Source organism: Cetorhinus maximus, chromosome 10, assembly GCF_964194155.1.
Source record: "Cetorhinus maximus chromosome 10, sCetMax3.hap1.1, whole genome shotgun sequence".
In the NCBI taxonomy this organism is placed as follows: Eukaryota; Metazoa; Chordata; class Chondrichthyes; order Lamniformes; family Cetorhinidae; genus Cetorhinus; species Cetorhinus maximus.
Window position 1 is genome coordinate 98,025,760 of NC_135888.1, and position 20,571 is coordinate 98,046,330.

General features: G+C 41.0%; 1 protein-coding gene across 3 annotated transcripts in view; it reads right to left on the reverse strand.

The window, feature by feature from the left end:
• The window catches only part of LOC144685866 (CCR4-NOT transcription complex subunit 6), a 74,069-nt gene extending 59,209 nt beyond the window's left edge, over nucleotides 1-14,860 (reverse strand). For 2 of the 3 annotated variants that reach the window (XM_078550837.1, XM_078550840.1), the window contains exon 1: nucleotides 14,707-14,860. The gene's annotated coding sequence lies outside the window, so the exon portion shown is untranslated. The remainder of the gene's footprint in view (nucleotides 1-14,706) is intronic. The other variant, XM_078550838.1, reaches the window with a different exon arrangement.
• Between the last annotated feature and the right edge of the window lie 5,711 nt (nucleotides 14,861-20,571).

Below are 20,571 nucleotides of genomic sequence, written 5' to 3' on the forward strand. Positions count from 1 at the left end.
GTGAATCAGAAGACACGCTTCTCTATTGTTTTAATACCTCCGTCTTATAACAGAATGCCTAAACCTGTGCTCTAGCATTGTGGCTTACTAATTTGTTTTTTTTTTTAAAACTCATGTTCACAATACCCTATTTATAAAACCCAAAATGCTGTTGTCCTTATCATGGCCTTATCTGTTAGCATTCACCCTTTGAGAGTTATGTCTTTCAATGCACAAGCCTCTCCATTCATCTACACATCTCAATACCTTTCCATTGAGTATATACCCACAGTCCTGTTTTTTCTCCCAAGATGCATTTTAATATGGATTAATATACATCTGTCACCTGCCTGTTAATTCCAATAACCTGTCTACATCTTCCTGAAATCCCAAACTCCTCTTCACTCTTTGCTAAATCTCTTATTTTTGAGTTGTCAAATTTTGATACGGTGTTCCCTATCCAGATACCAAGTCCAAATCATCTATAATAGACTATGACCAAAAGTAAATATGGCATCAACCTTCTGGATGCTTCTCTAGCCCAGTTACTGTAATCCTTCTGTCAAGCAATCGATTTTATAAGGCAGGTATGAGAAATTTATTTCTTAAAGAGGTGGTGGGTTTCGAGAGACAGCTGGAAGCAGGAAACATTAGGTGTAAACAGATATTCTTAGCAATGGATAATAGTGTGTCTGAAATGCATTCTTCATCAAGCAGGAAACCAAGGTTGCATTCTGTCTAGTCCAGGGTGAACAAGTAGCTGGGTGGATAGAATCAGAGTTTAGGGCACAGACCAAACTGGCTTTCAGGCTTTCCAAGGTTAAGCTGGAGAAAATCCAGTCTCCTCCATGAGGGATGTCAGATAACATGAAAACAAAAGGTGGCTTCAGAGAGGAAGAGCTAGGCATCATGAGTATACATACAAAGTTGATTTATGCTTAGTGATGTTACCGAGGGGCTGTATGCAGGTGAAGACATACGTGCAAAAATTCAATTTTGGGACACTCCTGAGGTGGCTGTGTGAGAGGGGAAACAGGAAGCATTGAGGATATGTCCATCATATTGGCAACACAGAGGACTGAAACCATGCATTTAATTAGAAGTTACTTTGATTAACATTTTACTCAATAACTTACCCTCAGTACCAACTTTGTTAAATACATGACTAGAATGCTTAAGTTCCAAACCAGTAACAAATCCCAATGTTTGAAAAACATAATTCCAAAGAGAAGCTCAAAAAATTTATGACAATGCCTAAACCCTTCAGTGCCTTAACTACCTTACAGCACACTCCAGCCAATGAATTATATTGCAGCTAATTGTAACTAGCTATCTTTAACTATCAAAGCTAGTTTCGTCCTTGGACAACAACTGAAAATATCCTTGGAAGGAGCAAAATTGTATGTGAAGTTTAGGACAGAGAGAGAGAGCATTTCAAAAGAAAAAATGATCATAACTGTACTGTTGATTAAAAAAAATAAAGCAACATGAAAGACTGTGCTGAGAGGGTGGGTGAAAGTTAGTACAAGATCGCCTACCAAACAAGTTATTTCCTGGATCCTGGCCAATATTGCAAATTAAATGAGCGAAGAGGTACGTCCGTAGTGCAACCTTTATTCAAATCTTGGACTGACTTTGTGAAGTTAGTAATTCTGGAGGGCAATTAGGTTTTCTGGCAAAAAGGAGAAATATCAAGCTCCTTAGAGGCAACATTAACAATGGAAACATGAAAGTCGCATTTGAGTTCAGAGAAGTTCAATAAGTCAAAGACTATAAGCGAATTCAAAAGACATGGGATCCAAACTGTTGGTTGAATATTAGAGCAATGAAGAAAACGTATCCTGAAAGAAACAAACTATTTTCACGACTTCAAAGACCATGGAGAGAATCAGGATACACAAGCATGAAAGTTGTTGCAGTAAGGGTGGATTATCTGCGAAATGTTGATGAATGTACTGTACATTTCAATCGTCAGCAAAAAAAGTACACAGGAGTTGAGTTGATGGAGGTGATCAACATGAAGGAACAGAATGAGAAATATAACGAGACCTGGGGAATCATGAATCGATAAAGGAAGTCACTGGAAGAACCAACAATCAGAGAAGATAGAGCAATCTGAGATAAAATTAAAAAGGCACAAATGTGGCTTGGGTGCAAATCCACACAATGGTAACTTGTTTGAAAAAGATTGTTCTTGAAGGGGAATGGATAGAAAAAAAAGAGGAACAAGAACTAAAGATATAATTGCTAATACATTTAAGTTAAAATTAACTAAATAAGCTACACCTTGCAATTTTAATAATTGAATGACAAACTGAAAAATTTGAACTGAGATGTCTACTTCCAAGTTATTTGGTGGAACAGTCTGGATATTAGTGAACAGGTTAATGTATAAGATAACCTAACTATAGCTCTCTAAACTGGTTATAATATAGGGATTGGTGCACTTGTCATCTGTAGGCAGGACTGTTAGGAAATAGAGATAGTTTAAGTAAGTTATATTGGTATTTGGAGGTGTTAGGAATTAGTTTTAGCTTTGAAGTTTAAGTTTGATTTGTATTTCTGTCTGTGTGTTAAGAAAGGTCAAATGGAGTTTTAGTTTCACTTTAAAAGGGTGCTTGCATTTCTAATGGGGTTTTATACAACTGTTGCAGCTAAGTTACACAAACAAGGGTAGAAGAATTGAACTGTTGTTCAGCAACAGGGGGCCAGAGAGGCAGGTCTCTCCCACCGACACACATACAGAAGAGGAGAAGCACAGTTTTGGTTTGAAAGCTGTGGAGCTCAGTTGGTTTTTTTGAAAGTTGCTGCCAGGAGAGACTGGAGCAAAAGGGGCAGATGACCAGTCCCAAGTTAAGGAAAACTCCAAAAATCCAGTAGACTGGAAAAGTCCAAAGAAGACTTTCTAGTTGAAGGAAGGACAGGAAACTGGAGAAGGTCCTGTTAAGTGAAGTTAAGAGCGAGGGGCAGAGAGAAAGGCCCCAAGCTTCAGATTTGAAGAGATAAAAGCTGCAGATTTAAAGCAAGAACAGTTTATAAGAGGAAAGAAAGTCCAAAGAGATGGCTGAAGGTCTGTAGCTCTTTGGTATGGACACGTGAAACAGTGGTGTACTGTTGACGGCCGAGTTGGTGAGTGAGTGTGCGTGGAATGCTGGAAGTAAACCCTTGCCGGTGGTTTGGGAGAAGATTCCAAAGCGAGTTCTTGGAGAGTGGAAATTGGAAACCCTCATGTGAAAGATGGAGTTCAATGAGACTGTTGGCTCACAGTGTGACAAGCATCTGGGGGGAGGAGTTGAGGAGAGATCCATAGCATCTGGTTGAGGTGACATCTGTCACTTGATTTCAGAGTGTGGTGTGTCTGACCACAGGTTGCTATAGGTTTACATGGGCTGTGTGCTTACTGTGGACACTTGAGTATAAGTTGGCTTTTGTAACTTGTGTTATCCTTACAAATCTGTATTTATCTGTAAAGGTATAGTTGTAGGTGAAGGAGTATTGTAGTATAATTCATCTTTTCTTTCTGAATAAATGTTTTATTCTTTTGTTAAAAGTTAATCAGCTGACTCCTGTGACTCTTCAGCAGCTACTCTCCACGTATCTAAACAAACAAATAAAAGTCAGGATCTATCAAGCTGGGTTCCACTCTGGGATCAAGCTTGTCCAGGGGTAATCTCATCTAGGGATCGTAACAAAGTGGGGGCTCTTGCGGGATTTGAAATGCGGACAGCGGGTGGTTGGACGTGGAATAATAATTGGTCTGGGATTGGAAATCCTTGAACATTGGTGGGATCTGTGAATCCTTTTAACGAGGACATGGAGGGAAAGAGGTACTGGACATAGGAATTGGAGTTGCAGTGAGGTATTATACAGATTGGAATTTGAAATGGCATTGGAGATTGCTCAGGCGCTTTTTTTTTTTAAAACAGATGGAAAATATGACTGACTGGTTAAGCTGATGGAATTGGCAGATAAGTTGCAGTTGAGGTTACCTGCTGGGGCAAAGAAAGCAGACAAAGGCGAAGTGATAGCACAGCATTTAAAGTTGGAAATGATACCTGACACTAGTGAGTCACAGCTGGAGGTAGCGAGGCTTCAGTTAGAAATTAAGAGGCTTGAATTTGAACAAGCAAAGGAACTGAGAAAACTTGAAACGAAGGCAAACAAAAAAAAAAAAAATTGGAAATGAAAAAACTGGAACTAGAGGTAAAAGGAAAAAAAAGAGAAAAAAGAGATTATTTCAAAAAGAAATGGAAATGTGAAAACTTGACGTCCAGTGGGAAATGTTAGCAATGGAAGAGAGAATGAAGGAGCAAGAAACAATACCAGCTTAGAAGGGCCAGAAGTTAAAAAAGGAGATATCTCAGATGCTGAGGACTGTTCTGATGATGAAAAAACCTTCAACCTAAAACCTAGTGGTGAGATGTTTAAGTTTGTGTAAGCTCTCCCAAAGTTTGAGGAAAGGGATGTAGAGGCATTCTTTATCTCGTTTGAAAAGGTGGTTAAGCAAATGAAGTGGCCAAAAGAAATCTGGACATTGCTCCTACTGAGTAGGGTGGTACGTAGAGTTCATGAGGTTTATGCTTCACTTTCAGAAGAGGTATTGGTGGATTATGATACAGTAAAAAAGGCTATTCTGATTGCATATGAGTTAATCTCTGAGGCGTACAGGCAGAAATTTCAGAATAAAAGGAAACAACCTGGGCAAACTTGTATTGAATTTGAGAGGGTAAAGCAAAGTAACTTTGACCGTTGGATACTGGCATTAAAAGGTAGAGATGACGTATGAAGTTCTTAAAGAAGTAATTCTTTTGGCAGAATTTAAAGATTCAATTTCTTCAATAGTGAGAACTCATGTGGAAGACCAGAAGGTTAAAACAGCTAGACAGGCAGCAAAGATAGCTGACGATTATGAACTGGTCCATAGATCTAAGCCTTTTTTCCGTCATCCCCATAAACCTGTGAAGGAGAAAAGATGGAAAAGGTGAAAGGAAGGCAAGTAGCCAGGGAAGAGAAGGGACAGTTGGGAATTCTCGGAAATTTCTCCTCAGACCAGAAATGAAGATACTGAGGGTGGAAGTGACATTAAAAACCCTAAATGTTTTCATTTTAATAAAGTGGGACATGTTAGGGCAGATTGCTAGAAATTAGATGGTAAACCTATTGCAGTACTAGAACGCCTAAGGAATCCTCAGGAAATGTAGCATCAGAAAAGGAAATGGTTATTAAAACTATAGCAGTGGTACAAGTGAAATGTGTTCTCTCAGAATATACAGGAAAGGGGACATGGTTCAGGATAGTCCAAAGAATTCTTCTTTGGTTACTGGTGAAGCAAGTCAGACTAATAAGAGGGTCTGGATTTGTGTCGAAAGGGGAAGTGTTCCCTTACTCCTCCCACAAAATAAGTGAACAGATTAAAATTGAGCAATACAGGAGCAGATCAGTCACTGATGGTGGCTGATGATACAATTTGTATTACAGGTAGTTTCATGAAGGAAAAAATATTAATAAGAGGTATTAACAGAATTTATGAACCTGTTTCCTTGCGCAAAGTTAACTTACAAAGTCACTTTGTAAATGGAATTGTTACAGTGGAAATTATTCCTAAATCACCTACTGAAGGGGTGAATTTTATTTTGAGTAATGATTTGGCTAGTGGAGGCAGTAATGTGGCACCAACCGTATTGCAGCAGGCGATTGATCTTAACAAACTTCAGGAAACTACTGTGGCCAAAAATGGATGTTTATTGCAGATAACAAGCAATTGAAGGAAAACCTGATTAATGTAGAAAATCAAGTTTCATGTATGCAAGAGGGGTTTGCTAATGAAAGAGAATTGGTGAGAACAATTGAGAACCAGTCACAGAAAGTAGAACACTTGACTGAGGATTGAAATGTCTAAATGATAAACTTGTAGAAGCAAACTTTAACAAAGGTAAATCTTCAATTAAAACTTGATGAGCTTCAAGCATCAGCAGTTGCTACGAAATATCAGGAAAAATGCCTTGCAAAAGAAAAAGAGTTGTTGGTGAATCAGAATAATTGGTTGAATGCAGAATTAAGAACCAAAACTAATGAACTGTTAGAACTTCGCCGTGAAAAGAGTAATGAAATTCTCGAACTTCAACGCAAACTGGAGAAGGTGAAAGAGAAGATGTGCGATATGGGTGTCACAGTTTGAAAGTTGTTCCTGTGAATAAAAATGCTTTGCTGAATTTTGGTCCAGTTGAACAAAGAACTGATCTAAGTAAAATTATTGATGTACCAACCTTAGTAATAGACAATATGAAAACAGCTAATGTGCATGCAGAATTGGAAATCAAGAATTTCCAACAAAAAGGACTGAAATCGCAAAATGGTCTGGAAAAGTAAATGACCAGAGAGACAGAATTACAAGTGATTGCCGGTGCTAATATACAAAATACAGCAACTGGAATACAGGCAAGTGGACAGTTTGCAAAAGACCATTCAAAATCTGTAAAGGAGTGGAATGATATAGTTTGTGGATTATGCAAAAGAATTAAAGGATTGGAACGAACTATGAAACTCCATGGGGAGAACATAATTGACACTGCTCAAAAAGAAATTGAAAAGCCCTGTTCGAAATGGGTTCTGGAGAAACAAGAATATCATAAAATGTTTAAATATCAAACCAAACAGAGATATGAAACACTTATGTGAATATAAAAAACATTCCAACAACAACCTTGAAATGGCAAAAAGAGATTTTGACCAAAGAAATGAGATGTTAATGCACAAAAATTCCACTTTGACTTTGTTAAATCAAAATGAGAATTGACCACATTTCAGTTCAGAAAATGAGCTTGAGAATGGGATTATGCCTACAGTGAATGAAAAGGATGACTGGACTGTAGACTTAAATTAAACTTTCTTTGCTGAGTTAAAGAATAGGAGTAAGAAGAAAAATAAATATAAAAGTTGAATTATGATAATACTATGATGAGCAAATTCTGCTAATCTTGTTACATTTATTGACTTTAAGTACATTTTTGTAATTGTACGATAACATGTCTAATTGCAAAATGAAATGGAAAATTATTGTTACAGTATGTAATAAGCTATTGTTAGAAGTTTATGATGTTAAGTTTGTGTGAGGTGGATGTAAGGCCATTGTAAAGAAACCTTCACTGTTGTGAAGCTCTCTTTCCTCCAAGGAGAGAGGTGTTAGGGAATACAGATAGTTTAAGTAAGTTACATTGGCATTTGGAGTTGTTAGGAATGAACTTTAGCTTTAAAGTTTAAGCTTGATTTGTATGTGTGTCTGTGTGTTAAGAAAGGTCAAATGGAGTTTTAGTTTCACTTTAAAAGGGTGCTTGCATTTCTAATGGCGTTTTATACAACTGTTGCAGCTATGTTAAACATACAAGGGTAGAAGAATTGAACTGTTGTTCAGCAACAGGGGGCCAGAGAGTCAGGTGCCTCCCACAGACAGACACACACACACACACACACACACACACGAGAAACACAGTTTGGTTGAAAGCTGTGGAGTTCAGTTGTTTTTTTTTTGAAAGTTGCTGCCAGGAGAAACTGGAGCAAAAGGGACAGATAGCCAATCCAAAGCTAAGGGAAAACCCAAAAATCCAGGGGAGTGGAAGTCCAAAGAAGACCTTCTAGTCAAAGGAAAGACAGAAACCTGGAAAAGGTCCTGTTAAGCAAAGTTAAGAGTGAGGGGCAGAGAGAAAGCCTCCAAGGTTCAGATTTAGAGACAAAAGCTGCAGAAAGCAGATTTAAAGCGAGAACAGTTTGCAAGAGACAAAAAAGTCCAAAGAGATAGCTGAAGGTCTGTAACTCTTTGGTATGGGCATGTGAAATAGTGGTGTACTGTTGACGGCTGAGTTAGAGAGAGAGAGTGCGTGGAAGGCAGCTTGAATGCTGGAGGTGAACCCTTGCGGAAGGCTCGAGAGAAAGCGTTGGTTTTGGAGAAGATTATAAAGCGAGTTCTTGGAGATTGGAAACCCTCGTGTGAAAGATGGAGTTCAATGAGACTGGTTGGATCACGGTATGAGAAGCGTCTGGGGAGGGGGATGCGAGGAGAGATCCTTAGCATCTGGTTGAGGTGATATCTGTCACTTGGTTTCAGAGTGTGGTGTGTCTGACTAAAGGTTGCTAAAGGTTTACACGGACTGTGTATTTACTGTGGACATTTGCATATAAGATAGCTTCTGTAACTTGTGTTATCCTTGCAAGTCTGTGTTTATCTGTAAAGGTATAGCTGTAGGGGAAGGAGTATTGTAATATAGTTCATCTTTTCTTACTGAATAAATGTTTTATTCTTTTGCTAAAAGTTCATCAGCTGACTCCTGTGACTCTGTTCAGTAGCTACTCTGTACGTACCTAAACACGCAAATAAAAGTTAGGATCTATCAAGCCGAGTTCCACTCTGAGATCAGGCTTGCTCAAGGGTAATCTCAGCTGGGGATCGTAACAGGAACAACTTTGTTTTTGGTAATTTAATTCTAATCTTTCCATAAAATACAGTTGTCAAAACATTAAAACAGCAAATAACCTCAGTTTTAATACGTGCGCTCACTATAAAGTGAACCAAATCAAAGCCTCAAAGCCAGATCTTTGTGGACATTGTAAAAGTAACATTTTAGGCCTCTTGCTCTAAAGAACTGACTCACTTCTCGACAACATAATTGACAAAACTTAATACACAAAATGCTTAAAGTGACTGCGTACATCTAAACCATGCCTTTACAAGTGACAGAAGCGAGCATAATTCTGTACACCAAACAATGCAAAAAAAATTTCATATCTTAGGTAAAGTAACTCAGTGTTCGTTGCAAATTAGAATAACATTTTGACTAACAGGCTTGTAATCTTTAAATTATAAGCTTCAAAGGTTCTTAGCAATACTTGGGGTTGGGCAAATTCAGGTTGCACAATCTGTTAATCTTCATACCAAAGTCATCTGAACTAATAACTCTTAATGTGATCCAATGTAAAATTTTGTCTAATAATGCTCCTGTGAAGCACTTTGGATGTTAACGTTCAAGGCACTATATAAATGCAAGTTGTTTTGTTATTCCAGAACTTCAAACCAGCAGAAGCTGAGCAAACAGCATAAATCATTTTAAACAATGAATATTTTATAAATATACATAAATCACATAATAAGCAATCTTTAGATCTAGCCTCCAGAGAATACCAGTAAAAATCTAAATGGGAATCTACAACTTCAAAAAATAAAGAGCACTCCACCACCAACAAACAGCGGCAGCAGAAACTCACCAAGGCTCCTTAGGCAGCATCTTCCAAACCCACGACTGCTACCATCTAGAAGGACAAGAGCAGCAGATACATGGGAACTCCACCACTTGGAAGTTCCAAGGCAGTCACCATCCTGACTTGGAAATATATCACCATTCCTTTACTGTCGTTGGATCAACTTCTGGAATTCACTTCCTAACAGCACTGTGGGTGTACCTGCACCACAGGGACTGCAGCAGTTCAAGGCGGCAGCTCTCCACCACCTTCTCAAGGGCAATCAGGGATAGGCAATAAATGCTGGCCTTGCCAGCGACACCCACATCCCATAAATGAATTTTTAAAAAAGTATCAACTCATCCATGAAACTTTTTAATATTAAATTTATCTTATGAAAATGATTAAAGATCATTAAGGTTTAAAAACAATCTACCTATAATCACAAGGGTCTGATCCATCGAAGGGCATTATGTAATTCATCATGCGCTTTTAAAATCAGCACAAACGATAACATACAATTAAAAATTCTAGGTCCATGGTTTTGGTTTAAAGAAATCACAACGTTAATGAATGTCCCATCATTATCCAAGACCAAATCACAAAGCACGAAGCTAGAATTTTCCGTTATCTGCACATAGAATAAGGTTTCATTAAAAGAAATACACTCTTGCATACAAAAGAGAGGGGTGGGCAGCAGCGAGTCCAAGGGAATGGGGGGGTGGGGCAGGCCTAGCCAGGGTCTTTGCGGTGGTTTGAGGGAGGGGGGGGCGGTAGCAGGAATTTTTTTCCTCATTTCCACTGCAGCCAAGATTGAGAAGATTTAGTGTTAACAGGTTTTAACTGATAATTGTACTTCGAATTAACTTGTTATAATTATGAGGTTTATAAGATTATTATAGTTTGGGACTGTGGCTTCAAATTTAGGGTGTCATGTGACCTGTTCTGAAGTCTGCCTGTCAGTAAACCTGAGTGGTTTGACTGTTAGAGATCAAAGGAGGGATTAGATTGTTTTACTGAGAAGATGCAAAGTAATCATGGTTGGAGACAATGGCAGCAGTCTCTGAATTTACCATGAGTAGGCCATGAGTCTCCCAAAGTCCCAGAAAGCTGCTTTAGGTACCGGGTTGTAAACAGTTGTTCTCTAGGCTGTCCACTTACTTCTAAGATGAAAGGTAGTTGAGGTGAAAAAAAGCTAACTAACCTAGTATCTAGGTAGAATTGCTGTGTTTCAAGTTGCAATGGAGAAGAGGGCAAAGTCATTTTTGAGATCAGGTTACAAGCTTCTCTACAAATCAGTTAATGTCACTGACAGATAGCAGAGGATCTGGGTGGAAAGGGCTGCTTAACTTTGCAAGCTACCACAGCCAGAAGGGGGAGGTTGATCTTGCAGTTATCTAAGGATTCTGGCAGATTCATCCTGACACAGGGGTGGGGAAGAGTGAGATTAATTGGAATAAGCTTTGCTGGTGGTGATGGATTTAATGATGGATTTAACAAACTCTCTGAAAATTGAGCAAATGTGCCTGGAGATGTTCACTTGAAGTTAGTACTCAGCAAAATGGAGATACGGGAACCCACTGGAAGCTGGGAATAACTGTGGACTGTTTGCTAAAAGGACTGTAATTCGCGGAGATTGCAATGGGTAACAAGCAGACAAGAGTAATGTCACTTTCTGTAGTTAGAGTATAAGCAGCCTACAAGAAGAAAATAGTGTTTAGTCAAATGTTTTTTTTACTCATTTGTTAAAGTAAAAAGTTTGAAAATGTGAAATCTTGATGTGTCATTCTTTCAGTTAACAACTCCAAGTTTGAATCTGCTTTCACAAGTTATCAGTCTCTACAGGGATCGTAACATGTCACTTGCATTTTTTTTCCCCTCATTAAACATCCACTCTCAACAGTTACCTTCATTTGCAACGGTAGCATCCATAGGCAATAAGATTTTCAAACAACATTTAAAAAGGATCTGCATACAGGAACTTTACATTATACTTAAGAATATATGCCTCTTTAAGAAGAAATGTGCTTCATTTTTAGAACCATGACAGTAGATGTTAAAGTTATAATGCCCATTGTAGTAAGCCACCAGTTAGGAGCTAAAAATTAATGGCCTGCTTAACTTACCTGGTCCTAATTTGCTTCATCCATCTTCAAGTTTTGTCATGAAGTGTACCGTCAAAATATAAGACTGTGAGGTGCAAATAATATTTGTGCATTTTTAGCTTTTACCAGGTGAAACCTGTTAACTAAGTCGGTATAAGGAAGTGTTACTTAATTCTCATAGTTTTACAGATATTGTAAGGTAAGCTTTATGAGCCAAATGGTCTTTTTTATCCTAACCTATCTTATTAACATGGAGAGAATAGAAACAAAGTCTCAAGATTTAGTCTATCACCAAATGTATTATTTGAAAAAGACCACAGCCTAGACATGATGTTTAATTTTGAACACTGAGGCAGGATGTAGAAGAGTTTAAGATACCAGGATCAGTGGTTTTAGCTATGAAATGAGAAAATGAAAATCATTCCTAGAATAGAGAAAGTATACACAGCACAATAAAAACTGACATCAAGGCAAAATATAGTTCTCTGTGGCATCAAGGAGCCCTGGCAAAATTGAAGTCAATGGAAATCAGAGGGAAAACTCTCCACCAGTTAGGGGCATACCAAGCAAAAAAAAAAGGGAAAATGGTTGTGGCTGTTGGACGCCAATTATCTCAGTTGCAGGAGTTCCTCAGGGTAGTGTCCTAGGCCCAACCATCTTCAGCTGCTTCATCAATGACCTCCCTTTCATCATAAGGTCAGAAGTAGGGATGTTTGTGCATGATTGCACAATGTTCAGTATCATTTGCAACTCCTCAGACACTGAAGCAGTCCATGCCAATATGCAGCTAGACCTGGATAACATTCCGACTTGGGCTGACAAGTCACAAATAACATTCACCCCACACAAGTGCCAGGTAATAACCATCTTCAACAAGACAGAATCTAAACATCCCTCCCTCTTGACATTCAAGAGCATTACTGTTGCTGAATCCATATCAACATAGGGGGTTACCACTGACCCAGTAACCGAACTGGACCAGCTATATAAATACTATGGCTACAAGAGCAGGTCAGAGGCTAGGAATTCTGAGTCTGTCCACCATCTATAAAACACAAGGAACTCCCTCCCTAACTGCACTCTGGGTGTACCTACACCACATGGACTGCAGCGGTCCAAGAAGGCAGCTCACCATCACCTTCTCAAGGGCAACTAGGAATGGGCAACAAATACTGGCCTAGTCAGCAACGCCCACATCCCATGAATGAATTTTTAAAAAGACAGGAATGTGATTGAATACTCTCCACTTGCCTGGATGAATGTGGCTCCAACAACACTCAAGAAGTTCCACTCCATTCAGGACAAATCAGCCTGTTTGATTGGCACCCATTCACCACCTTAAACATTCACTTCCTCCATCACCAATGCACAGTGGTGGCAGCAGTGCACACCATTTACAAGATGTGCTGCTGCATCTTACCAAGGGTCCTTCAACAGCACCTTCCAAACCCATGACATCTACTACCTAGAAGGACATGGGCAGCAGATGCATGGGAACACTGCCACCTGTAAGTTCCCCTCCAAGCCACACACCATCCTGACTTGGAACTATATCGCCATTCCTTCACTGTCATGGAATCAAAATCCTGGAACTCCCTTCCCAGCAGCACTGTGGGTGTTCCTGCACCAGATAAGACTGCAGAGGTTCAAGAAATCGGCTCACCACCACCTTCTCAAGCGCTATTAGGGATAGGCAACAAATGCTGGCCTTGCCAGTGACAGCCACATGCCCTGGAAAAATAAAAAACAGAACACGCTGGAGAAATAACTTTTGTGCAGCCTTTATCAAAGTATATTGGCAAAGCTAACTTGTCTATTCCCTTCACAGATATTGCCTGACCTGAGTGTTTCCAGTTTTGTTTTTGTTTCATATTTTCAGCTGCTGCAGTTTTCTGCTCATAAGGCTGAACGAGAGAGCTGATTTAGGTATTCAAAATTGAGATATCTCGATAAATTAAATAAAGAATAACCAAAAAAATGAAGACATTTTAAATACAGGATTTTAAGAGTCTGATCATTAACCTCAATGAAGGTAGCAGGTAAATATTTGGGAGAAATGCCCAAGGATGTAGGAAAAAGACAAAGAAATAGGAATAAATGAGAACTGGCACATGTGCAATAGGCTGTAGGACCTGCTGTGCTGTTAAATCCTGATTCCAGTTGTAACTTAGAAGTATAGATGTGTACATACAACTCTACAAGTTGAAAACCATGTCGCCTAAATGTTTAGTCAAGAAAGCAGGATCACAAAATAAACGTACAAAACGAAACGAAAAGTCCCTGCATTTTACATATCAGGGAAAATACTTCCTGTATACTACAGCCCTTCATGTTGAAATTGTGTTTTCACCTGTTTTTCATACTCTACAGGGTGGCTGAAAGGACATTCAATCGCAGCAGCTGCACGTGGTAAATATTGGTCGCTAGGGCTTTTTACAATCGCCGTCGGTGTACTTTGAGTTACTATAATTTATAATTTGAATTAATATAACATTATAGTGTAGGTTTTTTTTTGTTCACGTTATCTACTTTAATAGGTCATTTCATTCGAAGTTCGCGTCTATGAACTAAACGTAGTTTTGAAAACTTAATCGGTGTTCAGATCATGCGAAAATGGATATAATGATAAAAATGTGGTGGTTAAGTTGAGATACTTAAGAATTACAAATGTAAAACTATTACTCTTCTAAACATATCAGTTCAATAGCCTTTCGTTTTCCAGATGCTGCACCTACATCCACTTACCAACTGAAGTGGTGAAATGCTATACCATACAAAAAAAGTAAACACACCCTCTATTAATTTGCAGACTGATTAAGTACCCCCAAATCTCGTATTACTAGTATTTACCATTATCAAACTGGGGCTCAAAGAACTACGTTCTGAATCAACCTACCTTCATCGCGGATGTCCCGCCCCTACACTGCAGCCATTGGCTACGAAAAACCCGCCGTGCGACACATTGGTGAACGGTTAGAGTTTGTGTGGCGCGTTCAGCTGTCAATCAAACCAAACGAGGAGACTTCCGCCACAAAGCTAGGTCGCTCTGTCGTTCAAATAAAAGCTCCCCCTACTACCAACAACGTGTAGGCCTCGCGTTGACTACATAAAAGAAGCGACTTAGTTTTCCGTTCAACCAAGACTCTAATGACTTTTACAGAAATATGAGACTCAAATAAAACGAATGAAGCCGACGAGGTCGAAAGAATAGCTAAGTAATTTTTAAAAAAAAACTTGAGCTGGAAGTTCTAAATTCAAATACTAAAAACCTCGCTCGGTTCAGAAGCTCGTATGTTTACACGTTACAATAAATACCTTTTGGCTTGAGCAAAGCAGGGAATCAATGAAATCTTAAACCAATAGGTTTGAAGTGAGAAAACATATATTTTTGTACCTGCGAACACATAACAAAAGTTCTAGACCTTTCTTCCCCTCGCCTATAAAGCCAGCGAGCCCGTTCTAAAAGCAAACAATCATCATGGCGCCCACTTTCCATTATTTCCCGGAGAGTTTTCCCCTCCTTTGCGGCTCGCTGATTGGTTGCAGCGTGGACCGTACCATTCGGCCTCACGTGAAGAAAAACAAACGGAGCCGGAGCGAGCGGCTCGCGCGGAGGCTGCAGCTGTTGACGGCAGCGCGAGCCTCCTGACAGGAACTGCCTGCCGCGGCCGCTCAACTACATCGGTGGCAAGGAGGCAACGAGTCGTGGCGGACAACCCTGCCTCCTTTACACTATATATTTTTTTTTCTCTCAAGGAGGTGTTTATGTCCGACGGATATATTTGGAAGGTTATGCAAATATGTTTTAAATATTATAAACCGCCTAGGTTACCCAACTGGGGTAGATAGTATTGAAATTTATACTGAAAGTGGCGTGTTGAAAAATAATTGTAACCTGACTGATTTAATGATATCGAGCGCAGGCTGCCGTTACTTTGTTTCTTGAAAACTTTTGTTTCGTCAAAAGTACAGTATAATGGTAAAGGAAATAATTGGGGGCTGCATTGCTCGATATAAAAATACTAGTCCAGTATGAAGATCCACAACGTATTGCGGAATAGGAGTTTACTAGAAGATGAGGGTCAAAATATCATGTTCTCTTTCTCCTTCAAACACTTTGTTGGAACTAAAACAAAGATAAAAATACCTGGAAAAACTCAGCAGCTCTGGCAGCATCTGCGGAGAGGAACACAATTAATGTTTCAAGTCCGTATGACTCTTCAACAGAACTAAGGAAAAATAGAAAAGAGGTGAAATATAAACTGGTTTAAGGGTTGGGTTGGGGGGGGGGTGGAACAGGTAGAGCTGGATAGGGGGTCAGCGATAAGTGGAGATTGCCAAAAGATGTCATAGACAAAAGGACAAAGAAGTGTTGATGGTGGTGATATTAGCTAAGAAATGTGCTAATAGGTGACATTAAGGGTAGAAAGCAGGATGAGCAAGGTATAGATAGCCGGGGTGGGGGGAAGGGATCGAAATAGGCTAAAAGGTAGAGATAAAACAATGGATGGAAATACATTTAAATATAATGGAAATAGGTGGGAAAAGAAAAATATATATAAATTATTGGAAAAAAGGGGGATCGGAAAGGGGGTGGGGATAGAGGAGAGAGTTCACGATCTAAAGTTGTTGAACTCAATGTTCAGTCCGGGAGGCTGTAAAGTGCCTAGTCGGAAGATGAGGTGCTGTTCCTCCAGTTTGCGTTGAGCTTCACTGGAACATTGCAGCAGGCCAAGGATGGACATGTGGGCATGAGAGCAGGGTGGTGTGTTGAAATGGTAAGCGACAGGGAGGTCTGGGTCATGCGGACAGACCAAAGGTGTTCCGCAAAGCGGTCACCCAGTCTGTGTTTGGTCTCTCCAATGTAGAGGAAACCGCATTGGGAGCAGTGAATGCAGTAGACTAAATTGAGGGAAGTGCAAGTGAAATGCTGCTTCACTTGAAAGGAGTGTTTGGACCCTTGGACGGTGAGGAGGGGGGAAGTAAAGGGGCAAGTGTTGCACCTTCTGCGGTTGCAAGGGAAGGTGCCGTGGGAGGAGGTTGAGGTGTAGGGGGTGATGGAGAAGTGGACCAGGATGTCCCGGAGGGAACAATCCCTGTGGAATGCCTCCGGGGGTGGGGGAGGGGTGAAGGGAAGATGTGTTTGGTGGTGGCATCATGCTGTAGTTGGTGGAAACGGCGGGGGATGATCCTTTGAATGCGGAGGCTGGCGGGGTGATAAGGGGGACCCTATCATGGTTCTGGGAGGGAGAGGAAGGTGTGAGGCCGGATGCATGGAAGATGGACCGGACACAGTTGAGGGCCCTGTCAACCACCGTGGGTGGAAAACCTCGGTTAAGGAAGACATGTCAGAGGAACTGTTTTTGAAAGTGGCATCATCAGAACAGATGCGACGGAGACGAAGGAACTGAGAGAATGGGATGGAGTCCTTACAGTTCCCTGGCCCCAACTGCCTCCTCTTCACCATGGAAATCCAATACCTCTACACCTCCATCCCCCACCGGGATGGTCTGAGGGCTCTCTGCTTCTTCCTCGAACAGAGGCCTTAACAATCCCCATCCACCACTACTCTCTTCCGTCTGGATAAACTTGTTCTCTCACTGAACAATTTCTCCTTAAGCTCCTCTCACTTCCTCCAAATAAAAGTTGTGGCTATGGGTACCATCATGGGCCCCAGTTGTGCTTGTCTCTTTATGGGGTACGTGGAACATTCCTTGTTCCAGATCTACTCTGGCCCCCTCCCACAACTTTTTCTCCAGTACATCGATGACTGCTTCGTTGCTGCTTCATGCTCTTGTCTGCACCTGGAAAAATTTATTAATTTTGCTTCCAATTTCCACCCCTCCATCATTTTCACATGGTTCATCTCTGACACCTCCCTTCCCTTCCTTGACCTCTCTGTCTCAATTTCTGGTGATAGACTGTCCACCAATATTCATTACAAGCCTACCAAATCCCACCAGCTACCTTGACTACAGCTCCTCACACCCTGCTTCCTGTAAGGACTCCATCCCATTCTCTCAGTTCCTTCGCCTCCGTTGCATATGTTCTGATGATGCCACTTTCAAAAACAGTTCCTCTGACATGTCTTCCTTCTTCCTTAACCGAGGTTTTTTCACCTACAGTGGTTGACAGGGCCCTCAACTGTGTCTGGTCCATCTCCCGCGCATCCGCCCTCACACCTTCCTTTCCCTCCTAGAACCATGATAGGGACCCCCTTGTCCTCACTTATCACCCGACCAGCCTCCGCATTCAAAGGATCATCCTCTGCCATTTCCGCCAACTCCAGCATGATGCCACCACCAAACACATCTTCCCTTCACCCCCCCCCCCCCCCCGGAGGCATTCCGCAGGGATCATTCCCTCCAGGACACCCTGGTCCACTTCTCCATCAACCCCTACACTTCAACCCCCTCCCACGGCACCTTCCCATGCAACCGCAGAAGGTACAACACCTGCCCCTTTACTTCCCCCTTCCTCACCGTTCAAAAGCCCAAACACTCCTTTCAAGGGAAGCAGCATTTCACTTGCACTTCCCTCAATTTAGTCTACTGCATTCGCTGCTCCCAATGCGGTTTCCTCTACATTGGAGAGACCAAACGCAAACTGGGTGACTGCTTTGCGGAACACGTTTGGTCTGTCCGCAAGCATGACCCAGACCTCCTTGTCGGTGGGCATTTCAACACACCACCCTGCTCTCATGCCCACCTATCCGTCCTTGGCCTGCTGCAATGTTCCAGTGAAGCTCAATGCAAACTGGAGGAACAGCACCTCATCTTCCAACTAGGCACTTTACAGCCTTCCGGACTGAATATTGAGTTCAACAACTTTAGATCGTGAACTCTCTCCTCCATCCCCACCCACTTTCCGATCAACCTTTTCTCAAATAATTTATATATGTTTTTCTTTTCCCACCTATTTCCATTATTTTTAAATGTATTTCCATCCATTTTTTTATCTCTACCTTTTAGCCTATTTCGATCCCTCCCCCCCACCCCAACCCCACCAGGGCTATCTGTACCTTGCTCGTCCTGCTTTCTACCCTTAATGTCACCCATTAGCACATTTCTTAGCTAATATCACCACCATCAACACTTCTTTGTCCTTTTGTGTATGGCATCTTTTGGCAATCTCCACCTATTACTGGCCCTCTATCCAGCTCTATCTGTCCACCCCCCCCCCCCCCCTCAAACCAGCTTATATTTCACCTCTCTTCTATTTTTCCTTAGTTCTGTTGAAGAGTCATACGGACTTGAAACGTTAACTGTATTCCTCTCCGCAGATGCTGTCAGACCTGCTGAGTTTTTCCAGGTATTTTTATTTTTGTTTTGGATTTCCAGCATCCGCAGTTTTTTGCTTTTAACTTTGTTGGAACTAGCTTTTCAAGAAATGTTTACACGGTATATCTGACTTTTTTTCCCCTGAACTTATTGAAGTTGATTTTGATATCCTGTAACGTACTCTAGCCAGGACCTGGTCGCACTTACAGGATCGCCCTGGATCCCACTATTGTTGAATGTGAAATGTCATTCTCAGTTTTCTAATTATTCTTTCAACAACTGAACATTGGCAAAGCATCCCCCATTTTCCTAGCCCCTTCCTCTTTTCCCTTCCCATCTTTCACTTCCCAAGCTGCTTTCTTTTCTTCCAGTAAGTCCTAACTTTGCAAATAGCTGCCATTTTTTTCTAATACATGCTGCCCCACTCCAGATCTTTCCTCCCTCGACCATGGTAGGGCATTTGCCTCCTTAGACTTTGCTGCCCCTTTGTCCCTTAGGGTTTAGTATTTTCTAACTGAGACATTCACTGATCTCTATCCCATCTTATTAGTGTTATTCACCCTCTGCTGTTACCACTCCGCCCATCTCACAGGGTTATATTTTAAAACATAACCCCCATCCTCACCTATTTCCTACTGGAAATACTCAGGTCAGTCAGCATCTGTGGAGGGAGAAACAGTTAATGTGTCAGGTCAATGACCTTCCTCAATTTCCACTCCTCTAATCTACTTTGAGCAAACCTCCCTACTATAGTCAATAATTCTGTGGTCATTCTCCACTTTGTCCAGAAAAATGTCTTGCTTGTTTGCAAATGAAGCTTTTCCTGTCCACAACCTTATGCTGTAATATTATTTCAGTATTTCTGACTGACACCTGACTCATCCCAGGTCACCTGTGCCTGCTGAGTAAGGCCACTCGCCTGACTTTATATCACAGTCATGCTCCTTGCCTAGACTAATTTGGTAGTGGTATGGTCCTCTGATTGACATCCTGTCTCAGCCCCACCCCACCCCAATTCCTTAGAGTCCCCTTAATTCACGCATCACCCTCTACTACTGCCCATCTCCCATTTAATAACCTCCTATTTATTTCCTACTTCTTTCCCCTTCATTAACTGCCCCCCTTTGGTTGTAGCATTGCTTAGCTGTCTATAGTTTTAGTTTCCAATGTTTAACATGCATATAGTTCTATGTTGTAGTTTCACCAGGTTTGTGCAACATTTTCAGCTACACCTGGTGTATACCCTTCAACAGTCATTGAATCAGGGTTTGTCATAAGGCTTGGCGGTGACAGAAGAGCATAGGTTAAGAAAGGCCACAAGGTTCCAAACTCATACTCTTGCCTTCAATTCCATCCTGTCCCTACCCAATGCCTCAAGTTGAACCAAACAGTTTTTTTTATCTCATTGTCCTATTCCCTCCCCAAAGCTGAGCTTCTGACCCATATCTCTCCATCATACCAATTATTTCAGTAATATTGTCTGGCTCCACACCTGTCCTGTCCATTTGGTGCTCAATTTCTTACCCATTCCTGTCACTTTCAGAATCAACTATTCCAGTGCTCTTCTGGCTGGCCACACATTCTATATATTCTGTAAACTTCAGCACATCAAAACTGTGCTGCAGGGATCCTAGCTCACATGAAGTCCCATTCACCCATTATCCCTGTGCTTGCTTACCTATGTTGGGTCCTGGTTAAGCAATGACTTGATTTTAAAATTCTCAATGTTGTTTTCAAATCCCTCCATGGCCTCACCATTTCCTTTCATTATAAACTCTTCCGAAGCTATAGCCTTCTGAGATCTTTGTGCTCATTTAATTTTGACCTGTTGAGCATCCCCAATTTTAATTGTTTCACAATTGGTGGCCATGCCTTCAACTACTTGGGCCCTAAGTTCTGAATTCCCTCCCAAAACCTCTCCATCTCTCTTCATCTCTGTCTTCCTCTAAGACGCTCCTTAAAACCTACCTCTAAGTTTT